At 37.3% G+C, this 14,431-nt stretch overlaps 1 protein-coding gene and 1 non-coding gene across 4 annotated transcripts in view; one reads left to right on the top strand and one right to left on the bottom strand.

Moving 5' to 3' along the window:
* Positions 1 to 14,431, bottom strand: part of TAOK1 (TAO kinase 1) — a 173,962-nt gene that overhangs the window by 130,716 nt on the left and 28,815 nt on the right. The window lies entirely within an intron of this gene.
* On the top strand, positions 11,737 to 11,843 carry LOC123389223. Its single transcript, XR_006603821.1, has one exon. It is a non-coding gene; the product is annotated as a U6 spliceosomal RNA (small nuclear RNA).

Genomic DNA, 14,431 nt, shown 5'->3' with positions numbered 1-14,431 from the left:
CCCCTCCTCCTGCTCATGCTCTCTCAAATAAAATCTTAAAAACCAACCAAACAAACAAAAATACCTTTTTGCACCAAATACATCTCAAGAATTCTTTCTTGGCCATTAGCTCCAAACCCCAACATTTCCTACCTTAAAATGACAATTAATTCCCATATATGGTCCTGAACTGGGGGGAAAAATCCATCTTTAAAAGACATGATTGGAGGGGTGCCTGGGTGGCTCAGTGGGTTAAAGCCTCTGCCTTCGGCTCGGGTCATGATCCCAGGGTCCTGGGATCGAGCCCCACATCGGGCTCTCTGCTCAGCGGGGAGCCTGCTTCCTCCTCTCTCTCTCTCTCTCTGTCTACTTGTGATCTCTGTCTGTCAAATAAATAAATAAAATCTTAAAAAAAAAAAAAAAAGACATGATTGGGGCCCCTGGGTGGCTCAGTCACAGACTGAGCATCTGACATTTGATTTCGGATCAGGTCATGCTCTCAGGGTCCATGAGATCAGCCCTGTGTCCTGTTCCACGCTCAGCAGGGAGTCTGCTTGGGATTCTCTCTCCCTCTGCCCCTTCCCCACCCCCTGTACTCAAGCTTGCACACACTCACTCTCTATCTAATAAATAAATAAATCTTTAAAAAGACATTATTGTGACAAACTGGAATAATCTGAATATATACCGTATATTTGATAAGAGTATCATATTGTTATATTTCCTGTCATACTTTTACTGTGTCTAGTGAGATAATGTCCTTGCTCTCAGGCAATACATGCTTCAGTATTTACAGTCATGTCTGCAACTAATTCAAACACTTCAGGGGATATCGAGTGAATGTCTATGTAATACAGCAATGTTACATATACATATATGTATAACATACATATATGTTATATGTGTTAACTGGTGAATCTTCTTAAGGAGTACAATGGGAATTCATTATACAAGTCCAGCAATTTCCAAATAATTTTGTATTTCTCAAAATAAAAAGATAGGAAATAAAGGGCAACAATGCCAGGGTGCCTCTACAGGTCAAGGCTACCACCAGCATGACAAAGCTGCCCACTTGGGAGGATCCAAAAGTGCAGGAGGTAAAAGTTCTGTGCTTAAAGTTGCAGCCCATCATTATGAGGCTAAGTGTGAAAAACCCAGCAAGGAGTTCATGCTCCAGGGGCTCACAGTGGGGCTCAGTTGGTGGAACATATATATGACTACTGATCTCAGAGTTTAAGTTTGAGCCTCATGTTTGGTGTAGCGATTACTTTAAAATCTTAAAAAAAAAAAACAACTTCATACTTTGCTGCTGAAAAGAGAAAGATCTGTGGTAGTGTTTTTTTAAAAAAAAGCAAGTTTGTCAACAAGTGTGCTCTGGACTTCTTTGGGCAGATGAGGTTTCCTGTGTGGAGCTTTTAAGGAATAAACAGACCTGTATTAATTATTCCAGCCTGAGTTTTTTTTTTTTTTTAAGATTTTATTTATTTATTCGACAGAGAGAGATCACAAGTAGATAGAGAGGCAAGCAGACAGAGAGAGAGAGAGAGGGAAGCAGGCTCCCCACTGAGCAGAGAGCCCGATGCGGGATTTGATCCCAGGACCCCGAGATCATGACCTGAGCCGAAGGCAGCGGCCTAACCCACTGAGCCACCCAGGCACCCCTGAGATTATTTCTTTATTGTTGCAAACAGCAGGAAAAATCTGAGGAGTGTGTTGGACAAACTGGACTTAGTGCAACATGACCTGAAAGAGCTGCCAGAGGTCACCAAGGGAAACAGACTGACCTTTACTAGAGTATCTCTATCACTCAAGACTAAGACCAGAGGCCACTCCCTGAGATAGAAGATCCTAAACATGCCAAATAGGGAAGCTGCCCTTTTTTCTGAACCACAGAAAGATGGGCCTACCAACCACACTCAGACACGAGTCCAGACAGTAACTTATGTAAACTCCCATGCAGTTTAAATTGACCAATAAAAGTGTTCTTTCTGGGATCACAAACATTAACAAAAAAGTTAATTTATGTGATTTGGCAGTTATTCTATACCATTTCCTGGCCATTAAAATGTTTAAAGGACACGGGACGCCTGGGTGGCTCAGTTGGTTAAGCAACTGCCTTCGGCTCAGGTCATGATCCCAGCGTCCTGGGATCGAGTCCCACATCGGGCTCCTTGCTCCGCAGGGAGCCTGCTTCTCCCTCTGACTCTGCCTTCCACTCTGTCTGCCTGTGCTTGATCTCGCTCGCTTTCTCTCTGACAAATAAATAAATAAAATCTTTAAAAAAAAAAAAATGTTTAAAGGACAAAAATAATAAAATTTCAAAAATTTAAAGTTGGGGAAGGGGGAATACCAGAAATAACCTATAAGTCCAATAGTTTGATAACTAAAAGCTCACTGAAAGAATGAGAAAGTATCACTTCCAATTATAATTTAAAACATAGTAATCTACTGCTCCCCCTGCTTGTGCTCTGACAAATAAATAAAATATTTTTGAAAAATGTATGAGAAATAAGAATGTATGCTAACTCACATTTCCAGAAAGCAATGCAGGACCAGGCATCAATATAAAAGCCCTCCAGCCCTTTGACTCAACTCTACCTCTAGAAACTAAAAAAATAATCAAAACAAAAATGTTCACAACAGAATTATTTATAAAAGCAAAACAGCCAGAAACAATCTCAAGGTCTATCACTACAGACATGAGTAAATGAAACTATCTGACAAATTTTTTTTAAGTCATTTTTAAATTTTTGGTTTTAAAGAATATTAATGGCATGGGAATGGGGCCTCAATAAAAGCTTTAATAAACTGTACAATGCATTTTTAAAAATATGTATAAATAACATTTATTATATCCTAAGCACTATATTATGTACATTATATCCATTACCTAATTTATTCTCTCTTTTTTTAAGATTTATTTGAGAGAGAGAGCACGAGTGGGAGGGGCAGGAGAGGTTCAAGAAGATTCCTAACTCAGTGAGTGAGGACCCCAAAACCAGGCTTAATCTCACAACACTGAAATGAGGACCTGAGCCAAAAACAAGAGATGGTTGCCCAACTGACTGTACCACTCGGGCGCCCCTAATTTATTCTTTTATTTTTTTAGATATTTTATTTATTTTAGAGGGAGAACACAAGTGTAGGGAAGATCAGAGGGAGAGGAACAAGTAGACTCTGTGCTGAGCAGAGAGCCCCCCGGCAAGGCTCCATCTCAGGACCCGAGATCACAGCCTGAGTGGAGATCAAGAGTCAGATGCTCAACCGACTAAGCCACCCAGGCACTCCCTTAATTTATTCCCTTACAGGCACTATTAAGTAGCTCTTAAGTAGATATGTTAAGAGGATTCAGATTTTTCATTAAGTAAATAAAGTACCTGGCACACAACAAATAGTAATATTTATTTTTATATCCCCATATTACAGATTTTAAAACTCAAGTGTCAGAGAAATTAAGTGATCTGCTAAAATCACATAGCTAAGGGGCATGTGGGTGGCTCCCTCTCCCTCCGCTTCTTTCTCCCTCTCTTAGTTACTGACACTCAAATCTTTTTAAAAAATCACATGGCTAATAAGCAGTGGAACAAAAATTTGAACCCACAGGATTTAATTCTAGAAGTTCCTAGAGAATCCTGAGAATCTAGAGAATCTTTTTTTTTTTTTTTAAGGATTTTATTTATGAGAGAACACAAGCAGATGGAAGAGCAGAGGGAGAAGCAGACTCCCCACTCAGCAAGAAGCCTGATTTGGGACTTGATCTCAGGACCCTGGGATCATAATCTAATCTAAGCCAAAGGCTTAACTGACTGAGCCACCCAGGTGCCCCTAGAATCTCCATTCTTCACTATTATGCTATACAATGTCTATACATTAAAAATACACAGAAGCAGTAGTAAAGGAAATACACCAAAACAGTAATATCTCTAGGTGGTAAAAGCAGTGATGGCTTTTAACTTCCAAATGTTCTACATTTATAAATGAATTACTTTTAAAACTATTTTTTCCAGAGAACTTAAAAAATATCAGTAATACAGGGGCACCTGGCTGGCTGGCTCAGTTGGTGGAGCATGCAACTCTTAATGTCAGGGTTGTAAGTTCAAGTCCCATGCTGGGTATAGAGATTACTTAAAAATAAAATCATTTTTTACATAAAATCTTTTTGAAAATATCAGTAACACAAATATCAATAGTATAATACCTAGGAGATATAAAATCTGCATCAAAAGCTTATTTAGTCTTGTTAGTTCAGTACCACAATACCTTCAAGAATGGCAACATTTTCTGAAAAAGGGAAACTATTGATCAAAGCTCAACAAACAAAATGTAATACTCTTAGAATAGTTTTTAAATTATTTAAAGACTTCTTGGTTATTGTATCTTCTGTTTTCCGAGAAAATATAAAGATAATAGTCAAAATATCCAATATGTCCAAATTCATAAAATAATGTTATGGTGATTTAAGAGTGCAGCATCAAATGAATATGATGAAGAAATAAAAAACATTTTGCTTCTGGTATAACTATTCCCATCGTACACCTATAGTAACTCGGATAACTGTAGTTTAGATAAGCCAAGAATAATTCCTTCATTAACAAAAGGAAGGAAATATTTACTTAAATATTCAAAACAGATTGTTCTTAGGGGCACCTTGATGGCTCAAATAACTGAAAGACAAACTCTATTTACATTCTTTTTTATTAACAGTAATTCAAGGGGCACCTGGGTGGCTCAGTGGGTTAAGCCTCTGCCTTCAGCTCAAGTCATGATCTCAGGGTCCTGGGACTGAGCCCCACATCAGGCTCTCTACTCAGCGGGGAGCCTGCTTCCCCCCACTTTCTCTCTGCCTGCCTCCTCTCTGCCTTCCTGTGATTTCTCTGTCAAATAAATAAATAAAATCTTTAAAACAACAACAGTAATTCAAGAGATAACAACTGTGATAAAGCCCTGGAAAAGTACCGATCAGCTACGTCATTACAGACAGAAGAATGGACAGCCAATTTATTTCTTACATAGAAAGTTCAAAGGTACTATAAAACTACATATTTGACATCTCCACTTGAATATCTCAAAAGCACTTTTAACTCAACATAATCTAATCATTTAAACTAATCTACCTTTTGTGTGTCCTATATAAAAAATAGTGAACGTATCCAACCTAATATATCCAATTCAGCAATTCGGAAACCTAAGAATTATTTTTTGACAATTCCCTTTCCTTCACTCAAAACTCAATCGATCATCATGTCTTGTAGATTTGTCCTCCCAAAACTTTCTCAAATTGACCCACTTTACTACATCTCCACAATCCCCTCCTTATTCCATCCACACTACCACCATACCTAATTCGGGCTATCTTACTATAACAACTTCCTAAATGGTTATTGCATCCACTCTTGGCTCTTCTCAAATCCAATCTACTACTACAACCTTTCAAAATGCCAATCTGATTATGTCATTTTCTCTAGGTGTTCAATGCCTTTACACTGTATTTCAGTTGAAACAAAAACCATTAACATTTATGGAACTGCATCATCTGACTCTATCCACCTAATCTTTAGTCTCAACTCCAACTTCCTGTGCTCTGATAACATAGGCCTTGCAATTTATTGTCACACTCCTTTTACCACAGAACCTTGAACACACAGGTTCTAGAATTATATTGTCTAAGTCCCCAAACTGGATCTACACAACATACTAACTCTGGGAAGTTAACTTATAGGAAAGAAACTTAATCTCTCTGACCTCAGCCTTCCCAACTCTACAATAGGGGAAATGATAATATCTATGTGGGGGGGGGTATTACGGAGGTTAAATCAAATATGTATAGAGAACATATTGCTCATAATCAGTAAGTACTTCATGCCAAACTCCTCTACTTTATTTTCTTATTTTTCTTGATTTAAGTTTTTATTTTAATTCCAGTATAGTTAAAGTGTTACAGTAGTTTCATGTGTACAATATTCAGCAATTCCATACCTTACTCAGGGTGCATCATAAGTGTACTCCTTAAATCCCCACACCCTTCTCCCTTCTGGTAACCATCAGCTTGTTTACTATAGTCAAGAGTCTGTTTTCTGGTTTATCTCTCTCATTTCTTTTTCCTTTGCATGTTTGTTTCTTAAATTCCACATAAATGATATCATATGGTATTTGTCTTTCTCTGACATATTTCACTTAGCATTATACTCTCTAGTTCCATCTATGCTGATGCAAATGGCAAGATTTCATTCCATTTTATAGCTGATTAATATTCTATTTTGTATATATATTCATTCACCTATCAATGAACATGTGGCTACATCGATAATCTAGCTTTTACAAACAATGCAGCAATAAACATGGGGTACATGTATCCCATTCGATTTGTGTTTCTGTATTTTGAGGGTAAATACTCAATAGTATAATTACTGGATCATAGGGTAATTCTATTTTTAACTTTTTTTTTTTTAAGTTTTATTTACTTAAGTAATCTATACACCCAACATGGAGTGTATCGACCCCAAGATCAAGAGTTGTATACTCCTCTGGCTAAGCCAGACAGGCACTCTATTTTTTAACTTTTTGAGTAACCTCCATACTGTTTTTCACACCAGCTGCACCAGTTTGCATTCCCACCAATAGTCCACAAGGGTTCCTCTTAATCCACACCCTTGACAACACTTGTTATTTCCTGTCTTTTTTATTTTAGCTGTACTGACAGGTATGAGGTGGTATCTCATTATAGTTTTGATCTGCATTTCCCTGATGATAAGTGATGTTGATGAAGCATCTTTACTCATGTGTCTGTTGGCCATCTGTATGTCTTTGGAGAAATGTCTGTACATGTCTTCTGCCCATTATTTCTTTTTGTTTGTTTGTTTTTTAAAGATTTTTTATTCATTTATTTGACAGACAGAGACCACAAGTAGACAGAGAGGCAGGCAGAGAGAGAGGAAGGGAAGCAAGCTCCCTGCTGAGCAGAGAGCCCAACTCAGGGCTGGATCCCAGGACCCGGCAATCTTGACCTGAGCCAAAGGCAGAGGCTTTAACCCACTCAGCCACCCAGGCACCCCACTTTTCTCTTTTCTTTGTAAGCTCTATGCCAAGCTGGGATTTGAACCCATGACACCTAAAATCAAAAGTCACATGCTCTACCATTTGAGCCAGGCAGGTATCCTTCCTCCTCCCCATTTTTTAATCGGATTACTTGTTTTTTGGGTGTTGAGTTGTATCAGTTCTTTTATGTATTTTTGGATACTCTTTATCAGATATGTCATTTGCAAATATCTTTTCTGATTCAGTAGGTTGCCATTTAGTTTTATTGATTGTTTCCTTCACTGTGCGTAAGTTTTTTATTTTGATGTTGTCTAAACTCCTCTATTTTCTTCTATCTCTGGTTATCATCTCCAGTGGGAAACTTCCCAACCTTATTCTTCTTCAAGGCACAATTAACTGCTTTTATGTGTGTGTGTAATGCTTCTATAAGGTTTGCTTATATTCAATTAACACTTATCTCACCTCACTGTTTACTAATCTAGCTTATCCTACTACTAGGTGAGTTCCTTAAAGGCAGAGGCTCTCTTATTAATCTTTGAAACTGATGTAACTAACACAACGATTCTAATAGGCATTCAAGAAATATCAGAGTGAATACAGGAATCAGGTAAACAATGAAAAATATGGTTTTAATACAAGAATTTTGACAGTAAATAAAAAGATTCTATGTAAACTTATGTTTTTTTTCAAAGTATGGTACATAGCCACCTGTGTAAAAACTGCCCAGTATGCTTTTAAAATGCATACCTCTGGCCCCTCATCAAACCTACAATTTTTCATAAACTTTTTTTTTTGTAAACCAAAGATTTAAAGTTGCTAGACTAAATAATGAATTAACACAATTACAAGATATAATTTAAGAAAATGACTAGTACAATGGTCAAACATTATACTTCAAAGTCCTTAAGAGTAATGAAGTCATTTAATAGAACCTACTATTGAATCAGAGTCAATTATTTGTAAGCCAAGACTACTGGCAGGTTGTATCCAACATTTCTGAGAATGTGGAGAATAGGAGAATCTGAGGGAAGGATGCCTGGGTGGCTCAGCTGGTTGAGTATCTGCTTTCAGCTCAGGTCATTATCTCAGAGTCCTGGGATTGAGTCCAGCATCAGCCTCCCTGCTCAGCCAGGAGCCTGCTTCTCCCTCTGTCTTGCACTCCCCCTATTTGTCCTCTCTGTCTCTGACAAAGACATAAAAATAAATAAAATCTTTAAAAAAAAAAAAAGAGAGAGAGAGAGAAAATCTAAGAGATAAAATACAACTGTCTGGAGATTATTTCTAACAGGATATTCTCCTTAACCTAGATTGGAAGTGAAAAGGTGCAACAATTTAAAATATAAACAATTTAATCTACATCAAATTATGCCTAAACCTGAGAAGCACTAATAAACAACAAAATATAAACTATTTGGACTATTTAGGATATATCCGCTCTCAATTATCTCCATTACAAGAGCACCTGGGTGGCTCAGTTATTAAGCATCTGCCTTCCACTCAGTGGGATCCAGCCCTGTACCGCATCGGGCTCCCTGCTCAACAGGAAGCCTGCTTCTCTTCCTCTCCCACTCCCCCTGCTTGTGTTCCCTCGCTTGTTGTGTCTCTATCAAATAAAGAAATAATTAATTTTTTAAAAATCTCCATTATATATTCCACTATAATAAGATCCACCTTTAAATTACATTTCTAAGCTTTGTGTTCTCCTTAATATCCCCCCCAAAAAAACACAATTTAACATACACATATTTTATTACTTTCCTTTCAATAATTATGCAACTGACAAACTGTGAACTAATATTTGCAGAGAAAATTAGTCAAAACAAAACAACCCCTGCCTTTTTGTCATTTTTTTTGTTCAAACAGAAAGAAAAGCTCTTGTGAGTTTTCCCAAATCTCAGTATACGGTTTTCCTTCAATACTTAAGTACAGTTACAAGATAAAAATTGAATTTTTTTTACTGTCAACAAGATCTGGCATATTGATTAGATCTTAAAATCGCTTTCAAAATAAAAATTGAGCATACTGTGTGATATATAAACAGACTCAGAACAGCAAAATTATAAAAGTACCTTAGATATCCTTTAAGTCAATATTTACATTATGGATAAGGGTCTGAAAGGTTGAGTGGTTACCTAAGGTCAGACTAACAGAACTGGAATTAAAAATCTAAATTTACTAAATGTAAGGTAATATCTTGAACTGCATCCTGGAATAGGAAAAAGGACATCAGGGGAAAAAGTATGGATAAATCTGAATAAAGTCAATAATTTAGTTAATAGTTTCATATCAATATTAACTTCTTAGCTTTGACAAATATATCCATTGTTATTTAAAACATTAATATTAGAGGAAGCTAGGTGAAAGGTACATGAGAACTCTCTATACTAGCTGTAATTTTTCTGTAAATCTAAAATTTTAAAAATAAAAACAAAAGGCTTACTTTAAAAACTCTAAATCTAGGGGCGCCTGGGTGGCTCAGTGGGTTGGGCCTCTGCCTTCGGCTCAGATAGTGATCCCGGAGTCCTGGGATCAAGCCTCACGTCAAGCTCTCTGCTCGGCGGGGGGCCCGCTTTCCCCTCTCTCTCTGCCTGCCTATCTGCCTGCTTGTGATCTCTGTCAAATAAATAAATAAAAATCTTAAAAAAACAAACAAACAAACAACAAAAAAAAAACCCCTCTAAATCTAAAACTAATTTCTTGACTAAGGTCAGGGCTATGAGATCAAGCCCCATACAGGGTCCCACACTGTGTGGAGTCTGCTTAAGACTCTCCCCCACTCTCCCTGTTTCCCATCCCCTCACGTACTTGAGCACTCATGCGCCCACACTCTCTCTCTCTCTCAAAAATAAAAGAGAGAGAGAGAGAGAGAGAGACACTGTCAATTCATTCCTGATATCAATATCCCAGGAACTCCCAGGCTGACTCTCCGATCCTTCTTTTGAGTCTATGAGCAATTTGGTAGCCTTACAATAAGTTTCTCTTCTCCTTAAGACACACAAAGTCACTCTTCCGCAGGCAAACAAAGACCATAATGGATACAGCACTCTTGACTCATTTAAGATCTCTAAAGCACCTCGAAAGTATAATGCAATCCTCCTGCTCAAAAATTTTAAATGACCCAAAACTTCCCACTACTGGAATCTTCTCTAGGGGAACTTTCCAGGGTTCTCCCCATCTGGGTCCAACAGACATTTCTGAACTTATTTCTCACCAATGGCATCATATATACTAGTGTTATTTTCTCCATATGGAATGCTATCCCACCATCTCTGCCTATAAATCTTATCCACCCTTCCAAGTCTACTTCAATTATTCCCTTGTGTGTAAATTCTTATCAACTCCACTAACACACCAAGATACTGTTTAAAAAAAAAATCCCCACACCACTCTGCAGCTATTTTATTACATATTCTGCATTCACTTATCTCTATATGGATTATATTCTTCCACTGACCCCACTAACTCTTTCAAAAGGCAAAAGAAGGAGAATAAATATGTCAAGGATGTGCTGTCACAATGTAATCAAGAATAGTATCTCCCAGGGTGCCTGGGTGGCTCAGCTGGTTAAGCGTCTGCCTTCAGCTTGGGTCATGATCCCAATCAGGCCCCACACTGGGCTCCCTGCTCAGTGGGGAGCCTGCTTCTCCCTCTGCCTGCTGGTCCCTCTACTTGTACTCTCTGCCAAATAAATAAAATCTCACCAAAAAAAGAAGAAGAAGAAGAATAGAATCACCAGGGGCACCTGGCTGGGTCAGTCAGAGGATATGACTCTTGGTCTCAGGGCTTTAAGTTGAGCCCCAAGCTGGGTATAGAGACTACTTAAATAAAACTTAAAAAAGAAGAAGAAGAAGAGGAAGACGACAATGACGATGATAACTATCACAATATTGGCTATAATATTATGAAAAAATTTAAACCAATTTTTTAAAAAACTTGGTATATGCAAATTTGGGATCAACTGCTTCCGAGCAGTATGGCAGAGTAACTGGGACAGGATTTATTTTCCTATCTTAAGACCTGAAGAACTGGAAAAATATAAAATTCCTTTTCAGGTAACACATGACCGCAATCTTTGAGAGAAGTGAAACAAGGTAAGTTCTTTGGTTACTTGCTTTCTACCTAGAAACACTCCAGAATGTAGCACAGGCAAAGGGATTCCAAGTAAAGCATAGCACTCTCTAATCTAAGACAACAAACATAAGCGTTTAGGAAGGCCAAGCCAACTGAAATAGAGAAAGTGGACTTTCTAAATAAAGAATTCCAGAACTGTTTAAGGGATGCCTTACAATATTTTGCCAATTTAAGTTCCACATGCATAGGGTAAAACTCCGATAAGGCCAGGCAAAGAACAACTATTAGGGAGCTAAACTGCCAGAAGTCACACAGGCTGGAAGATGTCTTGAGTTCTAACTCAACCACCATGGAGAGTCCTTGTTGAAGACTTATGGCACTCAGCAGAGTGATCATAACTTAATAGTAAGGATCATAACTGCAAAAGGATCAAGGATCATAACTTAATAGTAAAGCTAAATTAGCCATAGAAAATAAAGACTATTCTAAATTTACCTTAATGAAGCTTAAAAACATCCCTGAAAGGACTAAGCGGATCCACAAGTAACTGCCCATTAGAAGAAAGTTTAACATTCTTTAAAGACAGACAAAAAAATTCAGCACACACACAAAAAAAGTGACAACATGCTACACTCAAAGGTATACCAAAAACTGCTGGCTTCAGCAGCATATATACTAAAATTACAATGACACAGAGAAGATTAGCATGGCTCCTGTGCAAGGATGACATGCAAATTCAGGAAGGCCTCCATTACAAAAAAAAAAAAAAAAAAAAAAAAAAAAATATATATATATATATATATATATATATATATATATATATATATATATCCAGGGGTGCCTGGATGGCCCAATCAGTGGAGCATGCAATTCCTGATCTCAAGAGTTGTAAGTTTAAGTCCCATATTGGGTATAAAGATTACTTAAAAATAAAATCTTTTCAAAAATGCAAATTAAAAAAAAAAAAAAAAAAACATACCAAAAAATCCCAGGAAATGTCATCCATAACCGGCAGAAAAACTGATCAACAAAAATAGACCTCAGAATGAAAGGGCAATTAGTGGAAAAAGGCATCAGTTATTCTAAATATCTATAAGCATTTAAATAAGAATATACACAAAATGAGGAGAGAAAATAAAAAGGAAAAAAAACAAAACAGAACAAAATGGAACTTCAGAAGATGAAAAACACAATTTAATTTAAAAATGCACTAGATAGGACTAACAGTGTATATGACGCTGAAGAAAACACATAAATTTTTAAAAGATCCATTAATATGGAGACATGAAAATAAGAACTAACCATATAATGTACAGACAAAAAAAGAAAAAATATATATATAGGATCACAGTGACTGTGGGGCAATATGAAGTGGTCTAATATACATGCAACTGGAGTACCACATGAGAGGGTGAGCTAAAAAAATTATTAGAAGAAATAATGACCAAAAATTTAATTTTGATGGAAACTATAATCCCACAGATTCAAGAAACTCAATAAACAAACACTTCCATAATAACTTCAAATGAAGATGAAGGTACAGCACAGTAAACTTACTGAAAAATCAATAATAATAAAAGTCTTAAGACTCATCAAAGAAGACATATTTCCCACAGAGAAACAAAAATAAGAATGACTGCTGAATTCTCATCTGAAATTGTACAAGTCAAAAACATAATGGCATGATATCTCTCATGTACTTAAAAAAACGGTCAATGCAGACTACCAGATGCAGTAAAATTTTACTTTAAAATTGAAGGTGATTCTACACACCTATCAGAATGTCGAAAATTAAAAAAAAAAAAAGCAATTATAACACCAAATGCTATGAAATAAGCTAGTCACAAAAGGCCAAATACTATATGATTCCTTTCAAATACTATATAATTCCAAGGGGTTGGGGAGAGGGGGAAATGAGGAATAATTTTTTAATTGATACAGAATTTTAACTGGGGAAAGATAAGAAGTTTTGGAAATGGCTGGTAGAGAAAGTGGCACAACAATGTGAAGGCACTTAATGCCAAAGAACTATACACTTTTTTTTTAAGAGTTTATTTAGGGGCGCCTGTGTGGCTCAGATGGTTATGCATCTGCCTTCAGCTCATGGCCCCAAGGTCCTGGGACCGAGTCCCATGTCTGACTCCCTGCTCTACAGAGAGCCTGCTCCTCCCTCTCCCTCTGCCTGCTGCTCCTTCTGCTTGTGCGCACTCTCTCTGTCAGTCAAATAAATAAATAAAATCTAAAAAAAAAAAAAAATATTTTATTTATTTGGTGGAGAGAAAGAGAGAGAAAGGAGGAGAACACAAGCAGGGGAAGTGGGACAGGAAGAAGTAGGTTCCCCGCTGGGCAGGGAGCCCCACTCGGGGCTCAAATCCTAGGACTCTGGGATCATGACCTGAGCCAAAAGCAGACACTTCACAACTGAGCCAACCAGGTGCCCCACACAGAACGATACACTTAAAAATGGCTAAAATAAATTTTATGCTACATGTATTTCCCACAATTGAAAAAATGCTAGTGAAGATATGAAGAAACTGAATTACTCACATACTCTTAGTAGAAATATAAAGATATTTATTTATTTGAGGGAGAGAGAGAAAAAGAGAGCACAGAACACATGCTAGGCAGAAGAAGAGGCAGAGAGACAGAGCCTCAAGCAGACCCTATGCCCAGCGTAGACCCTGAAGCAGGGCTTGATCCTACAACCCTGAGATCATGACCGGAGTTGAAACCAAGAGTCCAAGCCTCAACTGAATGAGCCACCCAAGCTCCCCTCATTAGTAAAAATGCAAACTGTTACCGACACTCTAGAAAAGTATGGCAGGTTCTTACAAAACTAAACATGTATGGTATAGGACCCAACAACTGAACTCTTGGATATTTATCCCAGATAAGCAAAACATATTCACACAAAACCTATTAACACTTGTATGCTTGTACTTCATTTGAAGTAACAAAAAACTGGGAAACACCCAAACATCTTTCAGTAAGTAAATGGTTAAACAAAACATGGTACATACATACTGTAAACAACTACTTTGCAATAAGAACAAACCACTGGTGCATTTAACAACTTAGATGAATCTCAAGCAAATCATTCTAAGTGAGAAAAAGCTTATTTCAAAAAGTATAAACTGTGTAATTCCACACAATCTCTAAATGTCAAAACTGTAGAGATAAAGAACACAAGTGATTTCCAGGAGTTGGGGTGGGTAAGGGAGAAAGGTAGCTGTGACAATAATGGCAGCACAAGTGAGCCTTGTGATGGAACTATTTTGTATTAACTGTGATAGCTGTCGTAGGAATCTACACGTGATAAAACTGCACAGAACTAAATATATATACA

Source organism: Mustela putorius, unplaced genomic scaffold, assembly GCF_011764305.1.
Source record: "Mustela putorius furo isolate JIRA1106 unplaced genomic scaffold, ASM1176430v1.1 tig00003962_pilon_pilon_pilon, whole genome shotgun sequence".
NCBI lineage: Eukaryota > Metazoa > Chordata > Mammalia > Carnivora > Mustelidae > Mustela > Mustela putorius.
Note: the sequence above shows the minus strand (reverse complement) of the source record. Positions and strands in the feature narration are given on the sequence as shown.